This window comes from Panulirus ornatus, chromosome 9 (genome assembly GCF_036320965.1).
Source record: "Panulirus ornatus isolate Po-2019 chromosome 9, ASM3632096v1, whole genome shotgun sequence".
Taxonomy (NCBI): domain Eukaryota; kingdom Metazoa; phylum Arthropoda; class Malacostraca; order Decapoda; family Palinuridae; genus Panulirus; species Panulirus ornatus.
The window spans coordinates 53,068,813-53,092,481 of NC_092232.1; the positions used below are offsets into that span (position 1 = coordinate 53,068,813).

General features: G+C 44.6%; 1 long non-coding RNA gene across 1 annotated transcript in view; it reads right to left on the bottom strand.

Moving 5' to 3' along the window:
- Positions 1-1,110: 1,110 nt before the first annotated feature.
- Positions 1,111-23,669, bottom strand: part of LOC139750126 (uncharacterized) — a 30,916-nt gene continuing 8,357 nt past the window's right edge. Inside the window, exon 3 of the long non-coding RNA XR_011713088.1 lies at positions 1,111-1,309. This is a non-coding gene — a long non-coding RNA (uncharacterized lncRNA). The remainder of the gene's footprint in view (positions 1,310-23,669) is intronic.

Consider the following 23,669-nt stretch of genomic DNA (forward strand, 5'->3'; position numbering starts at 1 on the left):
TCACCCTCACTCTCAGTCCCCCCTCCCCCCAACCTCGCTTCTGGCCCCTAACCATATCTTTCCCTCCCCGTTCCCGCCCGACCCCACACCTCCCCCCAACCCTTCCTCAATTCCCCAACTCTCATTCTCCTCTCTCCCCTGTAGTTCTTCTCCTCGCCCCCACCACTCCCTCACAGCCGGTGCCTTGTAGTCCAATAAACACACACACACACACACACACACACACACACATATATATATATATATATATATATATATATATATATATATATATATATATATATATATATATATAATAGCCAATACAACGTAATCACCTACGGGTATTGTACACCTCACACGATGAAACACTTCCCCCTCAGCTGCAGGGTGCTAACTTCATTATGTTGTTCACTTGTTCTAATCAAGTGTGTGAGATGGGCCACGGTCGAGTCTGGTGGCACCCTCCCGTAGCTTAACCACCAAGCTCTCTCTATGGCACAGTGAAACCAGCGTTGATAATACACGTCTGTTCTAAACTCGTCCAATGAGCACGAAGCTGAGGTATTTTAATGATCAACAATATCATTATCTCCACATTAAGAATCTGTACTAAACAAACTTGAAGAACAATTACATATGGAATGTTTAACCTGGATTAAAAAAAAAAAGAACGTTGTATGGCAAGATTTTTTGCACTAATGGCAACTGAAGTCTGGCCTTTACGTTTTCTAGAACCAACGCGAATTACAATGTTATACGGACCCAATTCAACAAAAAGGACACAACAGGTTGTACTGTGGAAGGCCAGTGAACGTCATTTTTGATGTGCAGCGCCTGCTGAAACAGCATTAATTGCTTGTTCAGCCTTGTTAGCGTTAAATACAGAAATCTTTAGAGCTGAGTAGATTTTTTAAACCGTGAAAGACGAGAGTACCTCGTTTTCTCTGTGTTTTCAGTTTAAGGGATAACTTATCTTGACAAATGTGTGTGTGTGTGTGTGTGTGTGTGTGTGTGTGTGTGTGTGTGTGTGTATGATCACAACCCTAGGATGATGTTATATCACTGTGGTATACGCGAACTTAACCACCATTGCTCAACCGAAAGAAACTCCAATCTACTGACCTGGTCTGCACTACCGTGTTACGGGATCATCCGATAATGTATTCGGTTTCATCCGCTACCACGAGTATAGCAGTGTCTCCCTGGCTGGCTGGCTTCCTCCCTCCTGACCATGGCACTGACAAGACTTCCGCCGCCGATATGGCAATTGTGTTCAGTCTAGCACGGTGGTAATATCAGGTGTTGGTGGAGCAAGCGGCCCTGCAGTCTGCTGGGGGGGAAAAAAGAGAAACCATCAAGTGTATTGAGGTCAGAGACGCAAAGACTGAAAATGTCTCGACACCACACGTGCATACTGCTGTTCCATGGCGGTGCACGTGCTGTTATGATGCACGACGTGAAGCACGCGAGGTCTTTACGGTCTCTGGGGCCAGATATCCAAGAGGTTAGTTAAAGTGTTTATACGCAAGATGTGGCGAGACAAAAGAGAGAGGAAAAATAGTGTTTGTTTTCGTCCCTTAAGTTACGAGGTTTGCCTCAACGACCCACGGATTATAAGCAGAGTAATTGCGTGAAGAATGTTGCCCTTGGAGGGAGAGAGAGAGAGAGAGAGAGAGAGAGAGAGAGAGAGAGAGAGAGAGAGAGAGAGAGAGAGAGAGAGAAACGTCATTACGCCTTGCCAGAACCTTTTTCTTTAAATGAAACAACGTCCCCTGTTCCTGACCTCCCCACCGATGGACCGCGTTGGACGCTCTTAAGGTAGAAAAGTCGACCAGCTGGATCTGGAGGGAAGACCTCCAATGAGACTCGTTCCACCGTCTCCTCTGTCGTAGGTCATCTGCTTGACCCAGCCCCATGAGTAAGGACGACCCCCACGGAACCAAACCTGGTGTAAGTTGATAGCTCACAGCAACAGTCTATGCAGAACAAGCGTCAGACATTCGTCTTTCTTTCGTGTCGCTATCAGAAGCGAGCGAGGTGTACAATGCAGCCTCCTGCTCTCATCCTGTGAGCAACAGAGCAAATGGGTTGCAAAGGTCATACAGGGCCTTCGTGGCCTTTTCCAGCAGATCTGTAGACATCAGTAACCGCGCGAGATCTACTGTCACGTTAAGGGCTTCCTCTCATCATCAACTAACCCATATCTTATACAGGAATGCAAGTCTTTGTTACAGATACGGAGAACCTTCCTTCGTTATTCGCTGAGCATGGGTGTGATGCTGTGACGTTCAATGACGTTATATAACCTTCACTGTAAAAGTAAACTAAGGAATGACATGATCGTAGACGAAGGGCATCATCAATGATGGTTTGAAGCAGGCAGGAGCCATGGGACCTGTTGGCGCGGTCGATTTGCATTTGAAAAAGAGAAGCGTTAGTTCTGCGATGGATTTATAACGTTAATCCGGTCGCATAAATTCCCTTCGTGCAAGCAACTGGGGCAGTGATTAGGCCATTTCGCCAGCAGTGACGGGCGTCGCAGGTGAAAGTCGTACTGCCTAACCACCACCAGGTGGTTTCGCACGACACCGTCCAACACGAGAAGACGACGTCGAACACACACGGCACGCAACAAGCTACAACGGAGAGAAGGAAACACTACCCAAGGAAAAATTATGGGACACAAAAACGCATATTTTTCCCTCCGAAAGAACCAGAACAGAACACGTTAGACGAGACTCACACGTCACGAGGGTAGTACACCTGCGTCAGGAAATAGCAGAGCCTACGTCAGGAGAGAGAGAGAGAGAGAGAGAGAGAGAGAGAGAGAGAGAGAGAGAGAGAGAGAGAGAGAGAGAGAGAGAGACCCGCATCAGGTGTGGCCAAATGGAGGCAGGTTCTACATGTCTGATAATCCACCGCGACCTCCTCACCCTCCGGTGATTCACAGAAGTCGAATTTAACGCTCGACATGTGCTAAACGACGGGCGAACAGTCGATGACCTCATTCCCCCCCCGCGCTCGACTAACACTTGCAACACTTGCAACACTTGCAACACGAGAAAATGAAAATTCCTCACCAATAACGATCCTTAACGGTGTTGTGGTGTTATTCTCACCTCGCATGAGTCAGGTCGATAAAGGTCACTGTGTACCCCTCAGGTGTGGCTGTTTACCCCTCTCAGGTCATTGTCTACCCCCTCAGGTGGTTGTTTACCCCTCTCAGGTCATTGTCTACCCCCTCAGGTGGTTGTTTACCCCTCTCAGGTCATTGTCTACCCCTCTCAGGTCATTTGTCTACCCCTCAGGTGGTTGTTTACCCCTCTCAGGGCATTTGTCTACCCCTCAGGTGGTTGTTTACCCCTCTCAGGTCATTGTCTACCCCCTCAGGTGGTTGTTTACCCCTCTCAGGTCATTGTCTACCCCTTCAGGTGGTTGTTTTCCCCTCTCAGGTCATTGTCTACCCCCCCTCAGGTGGTTGTCTACCCCTTCAGGTGGTTGTTTACCCCTGTCAGGTCATTGTCTACCCCTTCAGGTGGTTGTTTTCCCCTCTCAGGTCATTGTCTACCCCCCTCAGGTGGTTGTTTTCCCCTCTCAGGTCATTGTCTACCCCCTCAGGTGGTTGTTTACCCCTCTTAGGTCATTGTCTACCCCCTCAGGTGGTTGTTTACCCCTCTCAGGTCATTGTCTACCCCCTCAGATCGTAAAGTATCCCTTAGGTCATAGTGTAACCACTCGTTTCCTCCCTCCCACCTTCACCCGTTGACCCCATCGAATTTGACCGACACCACCACGCACCGAGCCTTGAGGCGAACGTGGTCCCCACATCATCAAGAACCAGCGTCACCATTCTCACTTTTTAAGACTTAAAATGTTATCCATTTCTGGTTTGTTCTGTCCGTAAATTGCGGTATAGAATAGTAATATCATTTTCACTTAGTCATTTCAAGATTCTTTACCCGGCGGTCCAACGCAGTGCCTAAATCAGCTCGATGGAGACGCGAAAAAAACACTTGATCATGGCGAAGCAGCTGAAATATTGCATCGCATCTGACAAAGCCACACAAGTCCTGCCTGAGGACGCTTACAGTCATCTCCTGACGAGGTACAGCACGAAGGCTGCCTCTAGGTGGTGTTGGCGAGTACTGTCACGAATTCAATTCTCATTAGTATATTAGCTCGATCATTTCAAGAATGTTTTTCGGGCGTGATGTGTCTTTACGAAAAGCTATACGACAGACCTGTATCAGTCTAGGAGCAAATTCTGGCTTATTTGTGTGTTTTGTCGTGTGGGCTATCGCTGGAAATGAGGTTATTTTTGTCCGCTGTGTGACAGGCAGGTATGGCGAGAAGCTAGCCTAAGGAAAATGGAACTGATGCACTTTACATATCGGGTTTCGAACTCTGATGAAAGTTGATGACAGAAGAGAGGACCTTCTCTCAGTTATGATATCAAATAAGCTCGATTTCTTGATACATTCTACTTGGCTGTTCACCACCACCACACCGCCAACCACCACCCACACTGGCCTTCCAAATGAGTACGAAGTCTGGCAAAAGGCTTCACAGATAGACACACTGGGAACTCGGTTCAACGAGAAATCAAGATGGGATGTGAATTCTGGTCTATGTGTGTTGGGCTCCATAAAAACGAGAACCTCCAATCAGAAACCTTTTTCTTTTTTTGAGTTTACCTTACGTTCCTTCACAGCTAAAGAGCTGCTCGCGATGTCCAACACGAGCAAAACATAAAAAAGAAACTATTCTACACGAGAAAAATATCTTCGGTAAGTGACGTACACAAATTGTTCTCTCCTGAAAGCGTGGATATGTGATGTAAAGCAACAGTATTTTATACGGGGGGAAAAACCCAGATATATACACACACATATATATACCCCGCCTTTTCCCCAGCACTGACATTTTTACTAGGGATGGGCAACGCGTAACTGACGTATTGTTCTGCAGGAAACAATTTGTTTAATACTGTTTTCAGGCAAATCAGTAAAAAAGAAAAAAAAAATTGAATCGGTCAACATTTCCATCACATTCCTTAGGCGTTTAAATACGCTGGTCGTCTGGACGCGTTTAAAAGAAATTTCTCGTAAAGGTTAATATTTTACCCTCGAGTCAATAAGCTCATTTAACTGCTCAAGTCAGGCAGTTGATGCAACACTGATGAACGGTAAAAGGAGGTTGATCTTTAGCCTCAGATTATCAATCTATCGACACATTGTAAAGAGAAAAATCACACGAATCAGTAATGGTATCATTATGAATTAACGAGTCACAACCTAGATTTACTAGCAGGCGTTCATATCGAACAAACTTGCATTCTTTCTCCCAATATTTTTGAGTCACTCGACAAGGGAAAGGTCTGTGGTGAAATTCAAAGGCATTTCAGTAAATGCATTAGATACGATCTCGCTTGTAAAGTAAATAAGACTGCAGCAGCTGCAGGTATAGATGGGACATTGTACCGCAATGCACCGAGGGGAATACAGCCAGAAGTGAAGCAGAGGGTCACGTATTAAAAGGGTAAAATCTAGATAGGGTCCAGTTACCGGCGGAGTACCTCAAGGTCTCTGTAATGGGCCATCTCTAATTCTTCATGCACTTCAATAGTCCTGACACAGGAGTAGACGACGACAGCGTCAGTCGATGTTTCCATGACAAAAGAACAGGACGGGATTTACAATTAATGAAGGTTCAAGAACACTGGAAGGAGATCTGAACAGGTTATAGCTGTGGTATGTATGATGGCTTATGGAGTTCATTGTGGACAAGCGTAAAGCTCAGAGTTCAGGTAAAGATAACAGGGAAACTGGTTGCCTTAGAGTGGCAGAAAGAGAACAAATCCCTGAGCAAAAGAAGGATTTGGAAGGCGTTACTAGTAGATATACAAGGCCAAGACAACAATGTGTTGATTAACGCAATAAAGAATAATAACCTTTCATATACAGACGCGTTGGGAAATGTAATGGCAAGTTACAGCAATGCCTAGTATTAGTCAGATATCACTTAGATTATGACGTTTAATCCTAGGCACCATAACACACACACACAAACAGATGGATGACAACTTCAACACCAGGAATCATCAATATCCTATACAGAGACGGATCAAGTCAACTAGACGTGTAATCCTCTCGAGAGTAGTGGGGTGAGGGGGTGATATGACTGAGGTATTCTACTGGAAAATGGAGCTTAAGTAAGGGTAACGTAAATACAGCACTTGAAAACATCGACTCAAGAGACGCCCTTGTAGCAATGGATCCAAATTAAGAAAGCTAAACTCAAGAAAATAAATGGGTCAACACACTGGTTGTGAAACAAGTGATAAAGATGAATGGGATCAAGTTGCCAGGAGAGGTCACACATGCTAACAAACTGGGAGGCAACAACAAACACTGCCTTGAAAAACATACGAGTAAAATATGACTGTGTCAACTGGAGGTGTCTTTCATAGGTTTAACTCAATCTCTTATTATAAAGTACTTAGAATATGGACAACTGTTATGCATTACCTTGTTAACTCATCCTCAGTGCTTTGCTTCTTGCAATATTTCATCCTTCCTTGTCACTGATAAAAGAAAGTGACGTCAACTCTACCCTCATCTGTCCATCGGGAAGCAACATGATATCGTAAAATGAACAGAGATGAAGCCACGTCGCCCCTTGCAGTAAACATTGACAAGGCTGAGTGCATCCAACGCCCTTGCAAGACACCTCGACAAGGCTGAGTGTGCATCCATGCGAATCCTTGCTTGACAACGATGCAGTTCCTGGATGACGCAGACACAGACGCGCTGCGTCGTGGTCAACGCAACCGTTACGCACGTATGACGTGACGCAGTTGGAACCTTGCTGGTTGCTGCAGGCGGGGAAAACAAAAAGAAAACGCGACTCGGGGCTTCCATTCCACTCGCGATACAATGACCGCACTCCATTTTTCAGAGTCTTTTCGCATGAAATAACAAATTAATTGGACCATTTTCTAGTTAACGGAAATTTCGTTGTGTGCAAAGTGTCTGAATTCACAATCCCGGATTCTCGCGCGCTATATTCATTTTAAAGTTGAGCTCTGGAGATGAGAGATATACCATTTTTTTTTTCTTTTTTAGTCTCTCTTGCCTGTCGTTGCCTCTGTGTGTGTGTGTGTGTGTGTGTGTGTGTGTGTGTGTGTGTGTGTGTGTGTGTGTGTGTGTGAGTCAGATACCACCCACACTCCCTCCTCTGTCTCGCGTCAGAGAGAAAAAAGAAAATATTCCATTAATATTTTTGACCAGGGAGAAAATGATTCGTTCCTAATTCAGGTGCAATAAATGACTAATTAGTTCAGATTACCAACACACACACACACACACAGGCCCAATTAACACGAGAGTAGTTCATCAACGATAAATATGAAATGAAGGAGCCGAGTTATAGCGTCTAACAAGGAAGAGAGAAGAGCAAAGAGAGAGCGGATCATAACCACTCTTAAGTCTCTGATCTGGTCGAATGATGTCGACAGTGAACATTTCTTGGAAAAGTGTAATGACAGAGGAATTAGAAGCCATAACAAGAAACCAAGCTCAGAACTTGTTAGAAAACATGTGAACAGCAGAAGGTAATTGATGTAACTGTGATGGTTAAATGTAAGCAAAAGTTTTAAAGGATTTATGATTGGATGCTAAACTGATTTATAAAAAACATAGGGAAATCTAAAGAAAATATATCCACAGAAAATGATGGTAAGTTACGTTCCTTAGGCAACCTCTTATGAAGATTGATTTTGTACCTGCTACTGACGAGATGCCGAGAGCCAATTAAGTGGTTCAAGGAGGTAAAATTGTCACTTAAAGCCACGTTCATACTCTTTAAAATTCAAGGGTCACTTAAATTCTTGAACAAAAAGTGAACCATTTTTGTGTGGATGACAAGGTTTCAGATCATGACCTCACTCCTTTTCTTGATTACTTTATGGCTCACCCTCGTCTTTCCTTACATCCTTACTCTTCCGCCTGCATTCCTTTTACTCTCTCCTCAATTTCTGACATTTCCTCCCGTTCTCACTCTCCCAAGACCTATCTGTTTTGCCCGTTTCACTACTGCACTTGCACCTTACTCCTCTCCACATATCTTCCTTATCCTCTCCCTTATTTCTCTTCCTCATTTCCTTGACTAACTCTTTCATCTCTACCCCTCCCCTCTCCATCACCAGAGTGAGATACGTGGTCACACAAAAAGAGGAAGCAAGATAAAGACATAATCATCAAATGTAGGACCCCAGTTTAACAGAGACTGGACAATACATAACCCTGACAACAGAACAATACAGTGGGTGTGAGTTAACAGTTTCCGTCACGTCACTTGCCTAATGAATCGAGCACAGTAAAACCTGGAGATGACGACCACCCCCCCAGGGTAAGGTAAAACCGGGGTCGCTATACGCAGGTGGTCGGAATGTGGGATAGAAAAAATTAAATGGATAATTAAGGCTGGTACGAAGCTATCTGCAGGAGCTGCTGTGGCGTGAGTTGGCACACGAACGTCTTACAAAAAGCTTTTGAGTCCAGTCCAATAAAATTGGATACGACTGAACAAAAATGAGTTTATCTAAGCACCTAAAATGCATTCATGGGTTATAGAATTTCTATCGACTATTTCTAGGTTCAAAACCTTGGAGCTACAGTGACATATCAGTGATATAGACACATATGCATGACCAGAGTAATCGATAAACTTCATATACCACTAAACTGCCCCGCGCCAATAGTGGACGACTGGTTAGTGGTAATTGACAGTGACGCCCTCACCACAGTAGGGAATATTCCACATGTCTTGATAGTCTCATGGACAACAAAGTCAGGTGGAGCCCCTGAGGTAACTTGAGTGAAGCTCCGAAACCAACTTACCTGAAACTTCTGGATTGACACAGAGGTAAGTGTGAAGTCCCCTCAACCCAAGTGTTGTGAGGCGTGTGAACTAACTTATGTGAAACTTCTGAGCCAGATGATGCAAAGCTTCTGAACCAACTTATGTGAAGCTTCTGAACTAGATGATGTGAAGCTTCTGAACCAGTTTGTGAAGCTTCTGAACCAAATGATGTAAAGCTTTTGAGCCGATATGTGTGATGCTTCTGAACCAACTTATGTGAAGCTTCTGAACCAACTTATGTGAAGCTTCTGAACCAACTTATGTGAAGCTTCTGAACCAACTTATGTGAAGCTTCTGAACCAACTTATGTGAAGCTTCTGAACCAACTTATGTGAAGCTTCTGAACCAACTTATGTGAAGCTTCTGAACCAACTTATGTGAAGCTTCTGAACCAACTTATGTGAAGCTTCTGAACCAACTTATGTGAAGCTTCTGAACCAACTTATGTGAAGCTTCTGAACCAACTTATGTGAAGCTTCTGAACCAACTTATGTGAAGCTTCTGAACCAACTTATGTGAAGCTTCTGAACCAACTTATGTGAAGCTTCTGAACCAACTTATGTGAAGCTTCTGAACCAACTTATGTGAAGCTTCTGAACCAACTTATGTGAAGCTTCTGAACCAACTTATGTGAAGCTTCTGAACCAACTTATGTGAAGCTTCTGAACCAACTTATGTGAAGCTTCTGAACCAACTTATGTGAAGCTTCTGAACCAACTTATGTGAAGCTTCTGAACCAACTTATGTGAAGCTTCTGAACCAACTTATGTGAAGCTTCTGAACCAACTTATGTGAAGCTTCTGAACCAACTTATGTGAAGCTTCTGAACCAACTTATGTGAAGCTTCTGAACCAACTTATGTGAAGCTTCTGAACCAACTTATGTGAAGCTTCTGAACCAACTTATGTGAAGCTTCTGAACCAACTTATGTGAAGCTTCTGAACCAACTTATGTGAAGCTTCTGAACCAACTTATGTGAAGCTTCTGAACCAACTTATGTGAAGCTTCTGAACCAACTTATGTGAAGCTTCTGAACCAACTTATGTGAAGCTTCTGAACCAACTTATGTGAAGCTTCTGAACCAACTTATGTGAAGCTTCTGAACCAACTTATGTGAAGCTTCTGAACCAACTTATGTGAAGCTTCTGAACCAACTTATGTGAAGCTTCTGAACCAACTTATGTGAAGCTTCTGAACCAACTTATGTGAAGCTTCTGAACCAACTTATGTGAAGCTTCTGAACCAACTTATGTGAAGCTTCTGAACCAACTTATGTGAAGCTTCTGAACCAACTTATGTGAAGCTTCTGAACCAACTTATGTGAAGCTTCTGAACCAACTTATGTGAAGCTTCTGAACCAACTTATGTGAAGCTTCTGAACCAACTTATGTGAAGCTTCTGAACCAACTTATGTGAAGCTTCTGAACCAACTTATGTGAAGCTTCTGAACCAACTTATGTGAAGCTTCTGAACCAACTTATGTGAAGCTTCTGAACCAACTTATGTGAAGCTTCTGAACCAACTTATGTGAAGCTTCTGAACCAACTTATGTGAAGCTTCTGAACCAACTTATGTGAAGCTTCTGAACCAACTTATGTGAAGCTTCTGAACCAACTTATGTGAAGCTTCTGAACCAACTTATGTGAAGCTTCTGAACCAACTTATGTGAAGCTTCTGAACCAACTTATGTGAAGCTTCTGAACCAACTTATGTGAAGCTTCTGAACCAACTTATGTGAAGCTTCTGAACCAACTTATGTGAAGCTTCTGAACCAACTTATGTGAAGCTTCTGAACCAACTTATGTGAAGCTTCTGAACCAACTTATGTGAAGCTTCTGAACCAACTTATGTGAAGCTTCTGAACCAACTTATGTGAAGCTTCTGAACCAACTTATGTGAAGCTTCTGAACCAACTTATGTGAAGCTTCTGAACCAACTTATGTGAAGCTTCTGAACCAACTTATGTGAAGCTTCTGAACCAACTTATGTGAAGCTTCTGAACCAACTTATGTGAAGCTTCTGAACCAACTTATGTGAAGCTTCTGAACCAACTTATGTGAAGCTTCTGAACCAACTTATGTGAAGCTTCTGAACTAGATGATGTGAAGCTTCTGAACCAACTTATGTGAAGCTTCTGAACCAACTTATGTGAAGCTTCTGAACCAACTTATGTGAAGCTTCTGAACCAACTTATGTGAAGCTTCTGAACCAACTTATGTGAAGCTTCTGAACCAACTTATGTGAAGCTTCTGAACCAACTTATGTGAAGCTTCTGAACCAACTTATGTGAAGCTTCTGAACCAACTTATGTGAAGCTTCTGAACCAACTTATGTGAAGCTTCTGAACCAACTTATGTGAAGCTTCTGAACCAACTTATGTGAAGCTTCTGAACCAACTTATGTGAAGCTTCTGAACCAACTTATGTGAAGCTTCTGAACCAACTTATGTGAAGCTTCTGAACCAACTTATGTGAAGCTTCTGAACCAACTTATGTGAAGCTTCTGAACCAACTTATGTGAAGCTTCTGAACCAACTTATGTGAAGCTTCTGAACCAACTTATGTGAAGCTTCTGAACCAACTTATGTGAAGCTTCTGAACCAACTTATGTGAAGCTTCTGAACCAACTTATGTGAAGCTTCTGAACCAACTTATGTGAAGCTTCTGAACCAACTTATGTGAAGCTTCTGAACCAACTTATGTGAAGCTTCTGAACCAACTTATGTGAAGCTTCTGAACCAACTTATGTGAAGCTTCTGAACCAACTTATGTGAAGCTTCTGAACCAACTTATGTGAAGCTTCTGAACCAACTTATGTGAAGCTTCTGAACCAACTTATGTGAAGCTTCTGAACCAACTTATGTGAAGCTTCTGAACCAACTTATGTGAAGCTTCTGAACCAACTTATGTGAAGCTTCTGAACCAACTTATGTGAAGCTTCTGAACCAACTTATGTGAAGCTTCTGAACCAACTTATGTGAAGCTTCTGAACCAACTTATGTGAAGCTTCTGAACCAACTTATGTGAAGCTTCTGAACCAACTTATGTGAAGCTTCTGAACCAACTTATGTGAAGCTTCTGAACCAACTTATGTGAAGCTTCTGAACCAACTTATGTGAAGCTTCTGAACCAACTTATGTGAAGCTTCTGAACCAACTTATGTGAAGCTTCTGAACCAACTTATGTGAAGCTTCTGAACCAACTTATGTGAAGCTTCTGAACCAACTTATGTGAAGCTTCTGAACCAACTTATGTGAAGCTTCTGAACCAACTTATGTGAAGCTTCTGAACCAACTTATGTGAAGCTTCTGAACCAACTTATGTGAAGCTTCTGAACCAACTTATGTGAAGCTTCTGAACCAACTTATGTGAAGCTTCTGAACCAACTTATGTGAAGCTTCTGAACCAACTTATGTGAAGCTTCTGAACCAACTTATGTGAAGCTTCTGAACCAACTTATGTGAAGCTTCTGAACCAACTTATGTGAAGCTTCTGAACCAACTTATGTGAAGCTTCTGAACCAACTTATGTGAAGCTTCTGAACCAACTTATGTGAAGCTTCTGAACCAACTTATGTGAAGCTTCTGAACCAACTTATGTGAAGCTTCTGAACCAACTTATGTGAAGCTTCTGAACCAACTTATGTGAAGCTTCTGAACCAACTTATGTGAAGCTTCTGAACCAACTTATGTGAAGCTTCTGAACCAACTTATGTGAAGCTTCTGAACCAACTTATGTGAAGCTTCTGAACCAACTTATGTGAAGCTTCTGAACCAACTTATGTGAAGCTTCTGAACCAACTTATGTGAAGCTTCTGAACCAACTTATGTGAAGCTTCTGAACCAACTTATGTGAAGCTTCTGAACCAACTTATGTGAAGCTTCTGAACCAACTTATGTGAAGCTTCTGAACCAACTTATGTGAAGCTTCTGAACCAACTTATGTGAAGCTTCTGAACCAACTTATGTGAAGCTTCTGAACCAACTTATGTGAAGCTTCTGAACCAACTTATGTGAAGCTTCTGAACCAACTTATGTGAAGCTTCTGAACCAACTTATGTGAAGCTTCTGAACCAACTTATGTGAAGCTTCTGAACCAACTTATGTGAAGCTTCTGAACCAACTTATGTGAAGCTTCTGAACCAACTTATGTGAAGCTTCTGAACCAACTTATGTGAAGCTTCTGAACCAACTTATGTGAAGCTTCTGAACCAACTTATGTGAAGCTTCTGAACCAACTTATGTGAAGCTTCTGAACCAACTTATGTGAAGCTTCTGAACTAGATGATGTGAAGCTTCTGAACCAACTTATGTGAAGCTTCTGAACTAGATGATGTGAAGCTTCTGAACCAACTTATGTGAAGCTTCTGAACCAACTTATGTGAAGCTTCTGAACCAACTTATGTGAAGCTTCTGAACCAACTTATGTGAAGCTTCTGAACCAACTTATGTGAAGCTTCTGAACCAACTTATGTGAAGCTTCTGAACCAACTTATGTGAAGCTTCTGAACCAACTTATGTGAAGCTTCTGAACCAACTTATGTGAAGCTTCTGAACCAACTTATGTGAAGCTTCTGAACCAACTTATGTGAAGCTTCTGAACCAACTTATGTGAAGCTTCTGAACCAACTTATGTGAAGCTTCTGAACCAACTTATGTGAAGCTTCTGAACCAACTTATGTGAAGCTTCTGAACCAACTTATGTGAAGCTTCTGAACCAACTTATGTGAAGCTTCTGAACCAACTTATGTGAAGCTTCTGAACCAACTTATGTGAAGCTTCTGAACCAACTTATGTGAAGCTTCTGAACCAACTTATGTGAAGCTTCTGAACCAACTTATGTGAAGCTTCTGAACCAACTTATGTGAAGCTTCTGAACCAACTTATGTGAAGCTTCTGAACCAACTTATGTGAAGCTTCTGAACCAACTTATGTGAAGCTTCTGAACCAACTTATGTGAAGCTTCTGAACCAACTTATGTGAAGCTTCTGAACCAACTTATGTGAAGCTTCTGAACCAACTTATGTGAAGCTTCTGAACCAACTTATGTGAAGCTTCTGAACCAACTTATGTGAAGCTTCTGAACCAACTTATGTGAAGCTTCTGAACCAACTTATGTGAAGCTTCTGAACCAACTTATGTGAAGCTTCTGAACCAACTTATGTGAAGCTTCTGAACCAACTTATGTGAAGCTTCTGAACCAACTTATGTGAAGCTTCTGAACCAACTTATGTGAAGCTTCTGAACCAACTTATGTGAAGCTTCTGAACCAACTTATGTGAAGCTTCTGAACCTGAAGGCATGATGGAAGGGCACGGGTGAGAGACTTGACGAAGTGGAGGCTTCGTGAAGGCGACAGTGGAAAGTGATACCGAGAAATAACAATTGCGACAGGAGTACAAGAGATAAACAGCCTACAGGGAGGAGCCAGGCACGTGTAGCAAATGAATAGGATGGAAATAAGTATGAAGAGCACCTACTTACGTTTACGTACGAGCGAGTACTTACGACGAAATTTCGACAAATGGCAGGGTCAGTGCGTAACGCTCACCACAGGATAATCTAGAGTTACGGAGAACGAGTCGTGTGAGATGGAGGTATTGTATGCTTGAGGACTGAATGCCGGCTGCCAAGTGTGAGGAAGAAAAAAAAAATATCAGCAATCCTGGGCCCAGGGAGTGAAACTTTACAGCCACTGAAGTGCTGGTTCACCGAATTACCGTTAGTCATCCTCCCGATATCGAGGCGAGCAGCACTGGTGAACACCTCCCTGATGGGAAAGAGGAGACGAACTCAACACAAACTGAAACACAGGACTTAGGAGGAAGAAGCCTACGGCTGGATACGAGTGCAGAGTGAGGACTGGCCACATGGGATTGCTAACCTTACGAGGCAGCGATGGGGTATGGACTATCGAACGTGTCCAGGACTGAGGTGGGGAAAAGCTTGGGCGGGTCTATTGTAGTTGGAATATAGAGGAGTCAAGGTTCAAGCGAGGGACAGAAGGGTGGACAGAGAAGAGGTTTTTAACGCTAAGAGCACCAGACTTCGACACAACCTACTTTTAAGAAAAGGAAGAGATGTCTAAAGGTGAGGAGGAAGGAATATGAGGACTGACGCTGACCAGGAGTGATGCAGGAAGATGGAGACTAGGAACGAGGAAGAAAAACAAGGACTTCCTCCAGTTAGATGATGAAGCTGGTCAAGAGTGGGGAGGAGGGAGGTAGCGGGCGAAGGTTAGGGGAGAAGAAAATGGCCAGGAGGGTGAACGAGAAGAAGTGAATCAAGAAAGAAGGTGAGGTGAGGTAGAAAGAAGGAGCCATGAGGGAGGAAGAGGTGCAGGAGATCAGGAGCAGGATGAGACAGGATAAGGGACGTTGGTAAAGGACGACAACCAGGGACCAGGAGACGGGATAGTGAGGGACGAGGGAGGAGCCATGGAGTGGAGGACAATGGGAAAGTTAAGATTGGGGGAGGGAAACAAGTAGGGGACTAGTTTGGAGCTAGGGAGGAAGGGAAGGGATAGAGGTTAGGTTGGAGAGATAGGCAAGTTGCTGGAGATGATGGGGTCAACAGTTAACGCTTGAGGCTGGAAGTATAATGTTCGCGACGGTCGTATTAACTATTCATGAGGTGATGTTTATCGCCTAATGAGAAATTGGCTGATGAAATTGAATCATAACACCATTAACCAACCCAGTCATAGCCTTCAGGTCTCTCCAGGTGTGTGTGTGTGTGTGTGTGTGTGTGTGTGTCACGGGGAGAGAGTTTTACACTCTTGTTTCCCCGCCTCTTAACCTTGTATATACCTACCACGTCTTTACTCCTATGTATGTACGCACACATACAGTGTTTGCCCTTGGAGACAGATTTACACGTGCGTGCACGTGCGTGTGTGTGTGTAAATATCTTTTGCTACTGCACGGGGGAGGAGTTCTACACTCGCGAGGCCCTATCTTAAACATTCTCTGATATCAATGTTTTAAACTTGTATATGCTAACTATCAGCATTCAGTCCCATTATACTGTTTATTCCAGTCATCCATCTTTCTTGTACTATAAAAATATTTCCTTATGTCTTTTCTAACAAGTTTCTGGCTTCATGTTATGCCCTCCGGCTGTTCAATCCTTTGCTTCTCTCGAAAGAACCGTTCCCTGTTGCTTTCATCAAACTGGTTTCAAAACTTTAACGTTGTCATCAATTCGTTCCTTGCACTTCACCTTTTCTGGTGAGCAATTTCAAGGCCTCTAGCCTTTCCATGTGACACAGTTCTCATATTTCTGGTAATACAATTGTTGCCCTCCTCTTGACCTTCTCTACTGGTCATTTGTGCTTTTTTAATTCAAGTACGGTGGTCAAACTTGAGAAGCATGGTCTAGTTTTGGCCTAATGTAGGAAGTGGACAGCTATCTGAATATTCCTTAAAGGTACCAATACACTTAACTTGTACTCTAATATCTTAGCAGCAGACGGTTTTCTGTTCTCCTAAGGCAGGATCATGGCGACAGGTTTCACATATATAGAACAACAGGTGATTATCTCACCTTTTTGCATACAAGGACTGGACTGGAAAACATCGAAGGGTTCCAGCGCAGATTCTCAAGAGCTTCGTTGAGGACGGGTTCCACCTTCTTGCGGATTGTGGGTGATGTCGACGAATGTGCCTCGCATCTAGCACTCGGTATAACCACAGTACCGTAGCGCGGTTTCCCCCACGTCCACTTGGATGGCTATGAGGCACCAATGTTAGTCTCAGTTCAAACATTAGACCCAAAAAAAACTTCATCTGAATGAACTACAACGGGTCCATTCCCAATGAGAGGGGTTGGCTGGAGGTTCCTCTTTATCTCATGGAAGAATCATTACCACGGTTTTGCTGGAAGAAAACTTGTAACTGTGGTACGTAGCCCAATGAAATACTCGATTTACTGCTGTGTGTTGACGTTCTTGTAAGCAGACTGAGCGTGTCCTCCAGAGCAGCGTAGCGTAAAGTCATCCACGTACGGATTGCACGACTCTCTCTTTTGACAATGTCGTCGACGGCAAATGAGGAGAGTCACACTAAGGACACCTCCCTGCGGAACCCCTTCTAGTTGGCTCCCAAGGATCGAGAAGTTGTTTCCCGAAAGCTGAACTTTCCGACTGCAAAACAAGTCCTGAAGGAAGGGGAGTATTGCCCCTCCCATAAGCCCATGGATTGCAGCCCCTTTTAAAAGGCTACGACGCTTTCATGTGGTATCGTATGCTTCTCCTCCGTCAAAAGAAAATTACCCAGAGTTGATGGAGTCGAGCGAACGAGTTCCTGGTGGCAATTTCTGTCGTAACAAAGGCGACTGTTCCAGATCGTGTCCAGAAACCACATCAGTTTAAAATCGATTCTTTTTTTTCTTCTTCTTTTGGCAAGGAGTTTGCTGACACCTTTTGAAAGACATTGGTCTGTACTTACACGGTAGCGCAACATCCTTGCCAGCCTCGAGACCTGGACTGATATTTGGTTTCTTCCAAGTTGTTGGCACTGTGCCCTCCCGGAAGATCCTGTAACAGAGACAACAGGAAATTCAGGGTGCCCATCGGCAAGTGAGATATTATATGGTACGGAATATCATCACTTCCTGGAGCTATCTTTCGGCAAAGGCCTAATGCAGAATCCATTTCCCACCTCGTAGAGGAAAGGATATATGGGACCTTTGTATATTCTCTTCCTTAGAATGAAGGTGGTTTTCGTTGTTTTCCAATCAGTACCAGCATGACACGACTTTCCAGAGAATTATCCTATACCTTACCGAGGGCAAAGACGTCGGCATAGCTCCCCCATAACTGACTGAGCAAGGCTTAGCAAAACAGTCAGTTTAGATGTACCACACCTTCACGTCCGTCTGCAGTTGACACCTATTGACCTCGACGGTGCTAAATCCTTAAGCACGACGGGACGATCCCTCCTCAGTGTGCCTCAGGCTATCTTTAAGAAAGGACTATTTATCACTGCAAGCGCATTAGAAAATTCAATAGTCTTTTAGCTAATTATGGCTGAAGGCGAACTGGATAGAGAGCTGGAAGTTCAATACTTTTGATTATAATGCCTCTGGAACCTTGGACATCCCCCAGTGATTCCCCCGTTATTGTAAAATGATCCAACAGTCTGCGGGTGACACGACAACCAACAGAGCGTTACGATAAGCTTCGCTGATGAGAGGAACCCACCATGAGATTTCTCTCGTCTGTTCTATACTAAGTTATTGGATAATGATGAGATGACATCCTCGCTCTTTACAGCAAGTGCTCGGCTTCTCTTTCATGGACTGTACAAAGGAGACAGACGTGTTTCCACTACACCATCCACGAAATCCTCACCCACTCAGGACCATGGGCCTTATAAGCGTCAAGGCCCAAGACCTCCTCGCTATTCCACACCACTGGTGTTGGGGCTACACAGTCAGTCTTCCTCTGTGAAAACCCTTTTGAGACTTGGCATTCATCCTCTCGTATATCTTTACATCATTCTCTGTAAATCTTCCCTTTGAATCCCTTCGTCTGTTTACCTACTCTTTAACATACAAATTATTCTTAATGGATGCGTGTGTTTGTACTGTACCAATGTAAGAGAGAGAGAGAGAGAGAGAGAGAGAGAGAGAGAGAGAGAGAGAGAGAGAGAGAGAGAGAGAGAGAGAGAGAGAGAGAGACGTTACTGAAACTGTTTTTGACTGAATATAGTCGAGAAAGATCAACGGGACTTTCTACAGGGGAGAATCCACCAGACTAGGAATTCTGAAGAGAAATACATTCGAGAGCTGAACACAAAGGAATATTTTGCAGCATACTTAGCCATTAAAGTGATGACGAGCTTCGATAAACATTAGAAGTTACATTAATACAAGCATTTGCATATAATACATCAATTCCATAAACGCAGGATTATATCCAGATAAACCTGGGGGTACATAAAATCACCTAATATATAAATATATCCACTCTAATATACATATACGTGTGCACACTTTCCAGAGGGTGAAAAACAAACGGACCAGCTTTCCAGACCGAGAATTCCAGAGGCATATTCCAGTCTCTGCCAGAGATATACGATGGAAGTTATTCCAGCTGACTCTACCTCCCCTCTTCTCATTTTTCCCCCCACACGCCCATACCTCCAACAAACAGAACAGTCTTCCATGTAGCGTTTATGTAGCAGAGTTGAGACTAGTGTACCTCCCTGTGGCTTTCACAGATGGGCATTCAGTCAACGCAGACAGAGAGGCATAAGACACGGACGCAGTGTCTTGCCAACATCCTACATCTGTGATACAAATCTTTATAATCGTTGTATGGCGTGGCTCTCACGTACATGACGACACTCGGGTGATCTTTACGATATATACTCAGCTGGGAAGTACAAGGGATACACAAATCTCACTCAGTGGCCACCACAGGACTTTTACAGCACCGCTTATCTAAAAAGGAAAACAGTGGATGATTTACTTCAATGTCACGAGGTTCTGACATTCAACTTTAGGGTTCATGTATCGGGCGCAGATCAACAGTGATTTACAATCGCCCAGGTTCGCGTAACACAAAATAATTTCCAACATTTTTACACATGTAAACATGATCCCTATCACCCATGAATACTAGAAATGGAACCATGAAACATTATGATGCTGTAAGTCGCTTGGATTCCTTCTTAGGCGGTTTAGCAAGACAAGAAATACTACTCAAACACTGCAGATGGTTTATCGATACATTACCTCGGCTTATAAGTATTCCATAATAGACATGATCTCAATTATCTGGGGCAACACTGGGAATAATCTTCCACCTGACCACGCCCTTGGGTTAAACATGCGCCCACGCCTTATAGCCATATTGTACCACGCCTAAGAAGTTGCACGTCGTTTAACCACACCTTAATACAACACACCACATGGCCACACCCTTCCACCACACACCACAACTTAGTTCAACGCATCACCTGGCCACAACCTAGTACAACACATCACCTGGCCACATTCTATTACCACACCCTAGAACCACACACCACCTGACCACACCCTCATACCACACATACCGCGACCATACATTATAGACCATACAGTCACCAAGCCCTGGAGTTAACCCTGGGATATCCTGCTCCTCCTAGATGCTCTAGCCATGGCTCTCCTGCCGGAGGAAGTGGTGCCGGAGGAAACCAGGATGGATACTCTATCTCCCAAACAGACGGCCTTTAATAAGCGCTTGCTAGCGGCCTCCGGGGAGGGGTAATGAAGGCAATGTTTACCTGGGAAGCAACACCTTGCCTCCGGTAATTACACCTGCCCTTCATTACCGCCACCTGAGGCAGACCAGGCAGGTGAGGCTCCGGCTATTGTGCCGGACGGTGAGGGTAAGCAGGATGCCGGGTGTTTGGGGTGTGTGTAAGGGAGTGGGGTTGTTGGCCCGGTGGTTCGGAACTGTGAAGGGGTGCAAGTGAGGAGTTTTGAGGTATGGGTTTGTGCGCGAGGTGTGAGGAGGTTGTACACTGTGAGGACTGTGAGGTGAGACAGGTTGTGAGATCTGTGGGTGGTTGGATGGTCGGATGGTTGAATGGTCGGGTGGTTGGATAGTCGGGTGGTTAGTAGGTCGGATGTTGGATGGTCGGGTAAACTGGCGAGTCGGGCATAGGTGGGGTCGGGTGGAGACAGGTCGATTGTGGGCGTACCGGATAGACGGGCGAGTCTTGTGTGGGCGTACGGGATATACGGGCGGGTCGGGTGTGGGCATACCGGATATACGGGCGGGTCGGGTGTGGGCGTACCGAATATACGGGCGGGTCGGGTGTGGGCATACCGGATATACGGGCGGGTCGGGTGTGGGCGTACCGAATATACGGGCGGGTCGGGTGTGGGCGGACCGGATATACGGGCGAGTCTTGTGTGGGCGTACCGGATATACGGGCGGGTCGGGTGTGGGCGGACTGGATATATGGGCGGGTTGGGCGCGTCGGTAGCTAGGGAACGAGATGACCAGCTTTGATGGGGACGGCACTGCTCCTGTAGTGAGGTACAGGCCAGGTAAGGAGAAGATACAAAGTTTGGTTCTGGTTGAGGCTTTGACTCTCTCTCTCTCTCTCTCACACACACACACACACACACACACACACACACACACACACACACACAAGGACTCAAGAAAAAGACGAAAACAAAAAGATACACAGACTGTGTCGTATGCAGACGCAGCTCACACACACGTGCACAGAAACCCACAGAGGCGAACAACGCGCACTTCGTCGACCTGCCTCCCAGGCGCAAACACAGAGACAGACAGGCATATAATCAACTCTCTAACAAACACATCAAGAGAGGAAAGAGGAGGAGAGAGAGAGAGAGACAGGCAAACACACCAGCCTAACGAGAGATACATGGTTTTGCAGCGAGCGCGCCTCAAGGCAGAGAGCAGAATGCTCGCCATCCATCACTAGGGCAAACCACTCACTCCACATGCTACGTTTGCCCAACGAAAATAGATAGCCAGAACGTGCGTCCGTCTGTCAAGACCAACAGCAGCTATACCAGCCACCACGACGTATAATCCAATCATGAAGGGAGAAACTTTGGCTCATAGGAATGGTAATGTGTCACGCCAGGAGCTAATTACAGCCACGTAGGGGTCCGAGGCTACTATGTTATTCATTACCTATATATGAAAGCGGGAAATGCGATCAATAAGGCGAGGTCTATTTTCTTCATATATAAACACAAATGAACGTCACAATGAGCAAATTGGTAGTTTTATCTTATTTTTTAATGGATTTAGTATCAAGATCTTGCAATATCTTTTCTTTTTGATGGATTTAGTATCAATATCTCGCAATATCTTTTCTCTTTAATGGATTTTGTATCAAGATCTTGCAACACGGTCATCTTGCTGAATGGGTAAGTAGTGCTTGCCACTAATCATACTTTCTGTCTTTACATGGTATATAATACACACACAGCTTCGTAGATTACTTGGTGGAGCGTTTACTGTTGGATGACCAAGATCGCTTTCTTAAAAGTTATCTCAACAACAGGTGTGGTGTTGTAAACATGTGTTCTGTCGACGATCACAGCTGTTCTCACCGCAGCAACGTCTGCTGCAGATGAATTCATCGTCTGACCAATGCCATCTGCTGCACAGCCACAGTGGTTCGGGGGTTTTAAGTCCCATATCTGCAGCACAAAAGCAGCTTTGCTTCTATATAAACATTTTTACTCAGACCGGCTCGTCTGCTGCCTGGCCTAGACCTGAGATTTTCTGACATCCTCGCCAACTGCCTAGCCAAAGTGGCTCTTCCTACTGCCTTGTGAGCTGCACAGGGACTCTCTCTCTCTCTCTCTCTCTCTCTCTCTCTCTCTCTCTCTCTCTCTCTCTCTCTGTGTGTGTGTGTGTGTGTGTGTGTGTGTGTGTCTGGCACAGCCAGTGATGGCGGTAACAGCCCTGTGGAAGTACGTGCCAGCCCCACACTCACGTTACAGACGGTTGCGCTCCACGGCCCCCAACACTGCAGCCCAGGGTCACTCGTGGGAAATTTCAGACCCTTGTGTGTGTGTGTGTGTGTGTGTGTGTGTGTGTGTGTGTGTGTGTGTGTTGAGTGTACCTGGCGGTGCTGGCTACCAGCTGACGGAGACGAGGTTACCACAGGTGAACAAAAGAATGCGTGAAGTGTAGGTGGGATGAAAGAAAGAGGGGGAAAAAATGAACGAAGGAATGAATGGGGTAGAAATGTGTAAGGGAGGGAGACAAAAGATCAAGGAGAGAACCCAGCATGGCACTGACAATATGAGACGTCATTGTAGCTATGGAGGGAGGGTTCGACTCCTGCCACTATCTGATAACCTTGCTGGTGTCCTCGTCTCCCACTAGCACCTCCTCCCATGACAGAGGCATCATGACAAGTGTCTGTATCTCCTCCTGCGGTTCTCTCCCCAACACCTCCTGGAGACAAGCGCACCACCAAAGGGCAAAGATAATCATAATTACCTTCAAGCACAAATCAATCTTCGAACTGCCACCCTCGAGCAGCTATTAACCGACTGCAGCACATACTTCTCAAACATGATGTTCCGACATTCCTGAATTTGAATGGAAGTCTTAGAATCTTCCCGGCGAGCGGAATTCATCACGGACCGAGGGACAGGTTGGGGAGCTGATCAGAGCCCAGGCGACAATACACACCATCCACGTACCAGTTTTGGGAGGAGCAAGTCCCGTCGCAGTCACCGCCTCTCTCACCCAACCTGGTCGAAACAAGACCTCAGCGGGACACACCACTTTGCATCACATTACCACAAAAGATGAGACTTGTACCTCGAGAAACATGAGCTGGACCATGAGCGGAAAGCAATCTCTCAAAAGCACGTGGACAATCCTCGCTCGAAAGTTGTTTTTCGAGTGTGTTATGTCCTCCTCAAGGTCTGCGTCCTCCCTACACTTCAAGATGTAAGGTTGTGTGGCACTCGAAGTCTCACAGGTTCCATTCATTTTGAGGTTCGGGGTCTTCTGTGGACTTTTAAGGCCCGTGAACCTTGTGGTCCAAGACACAGCTGCGTACGCTGTCTTGACTTCCACCTCGTATATCCCAGAAATTGTATACGTTGTATTGACTTCAACCTTGTATACCCCAGGACTAGTATACGTTGTCTAAGCTTCAACCTTGTATACCCCAGGACTAGTATACGTTGTCTAAGCTTCAACCTTGTATACCCCAAGAAGAGTATACGTTTTCCTGACCTTAGTTTTATATCTCTTCACTCT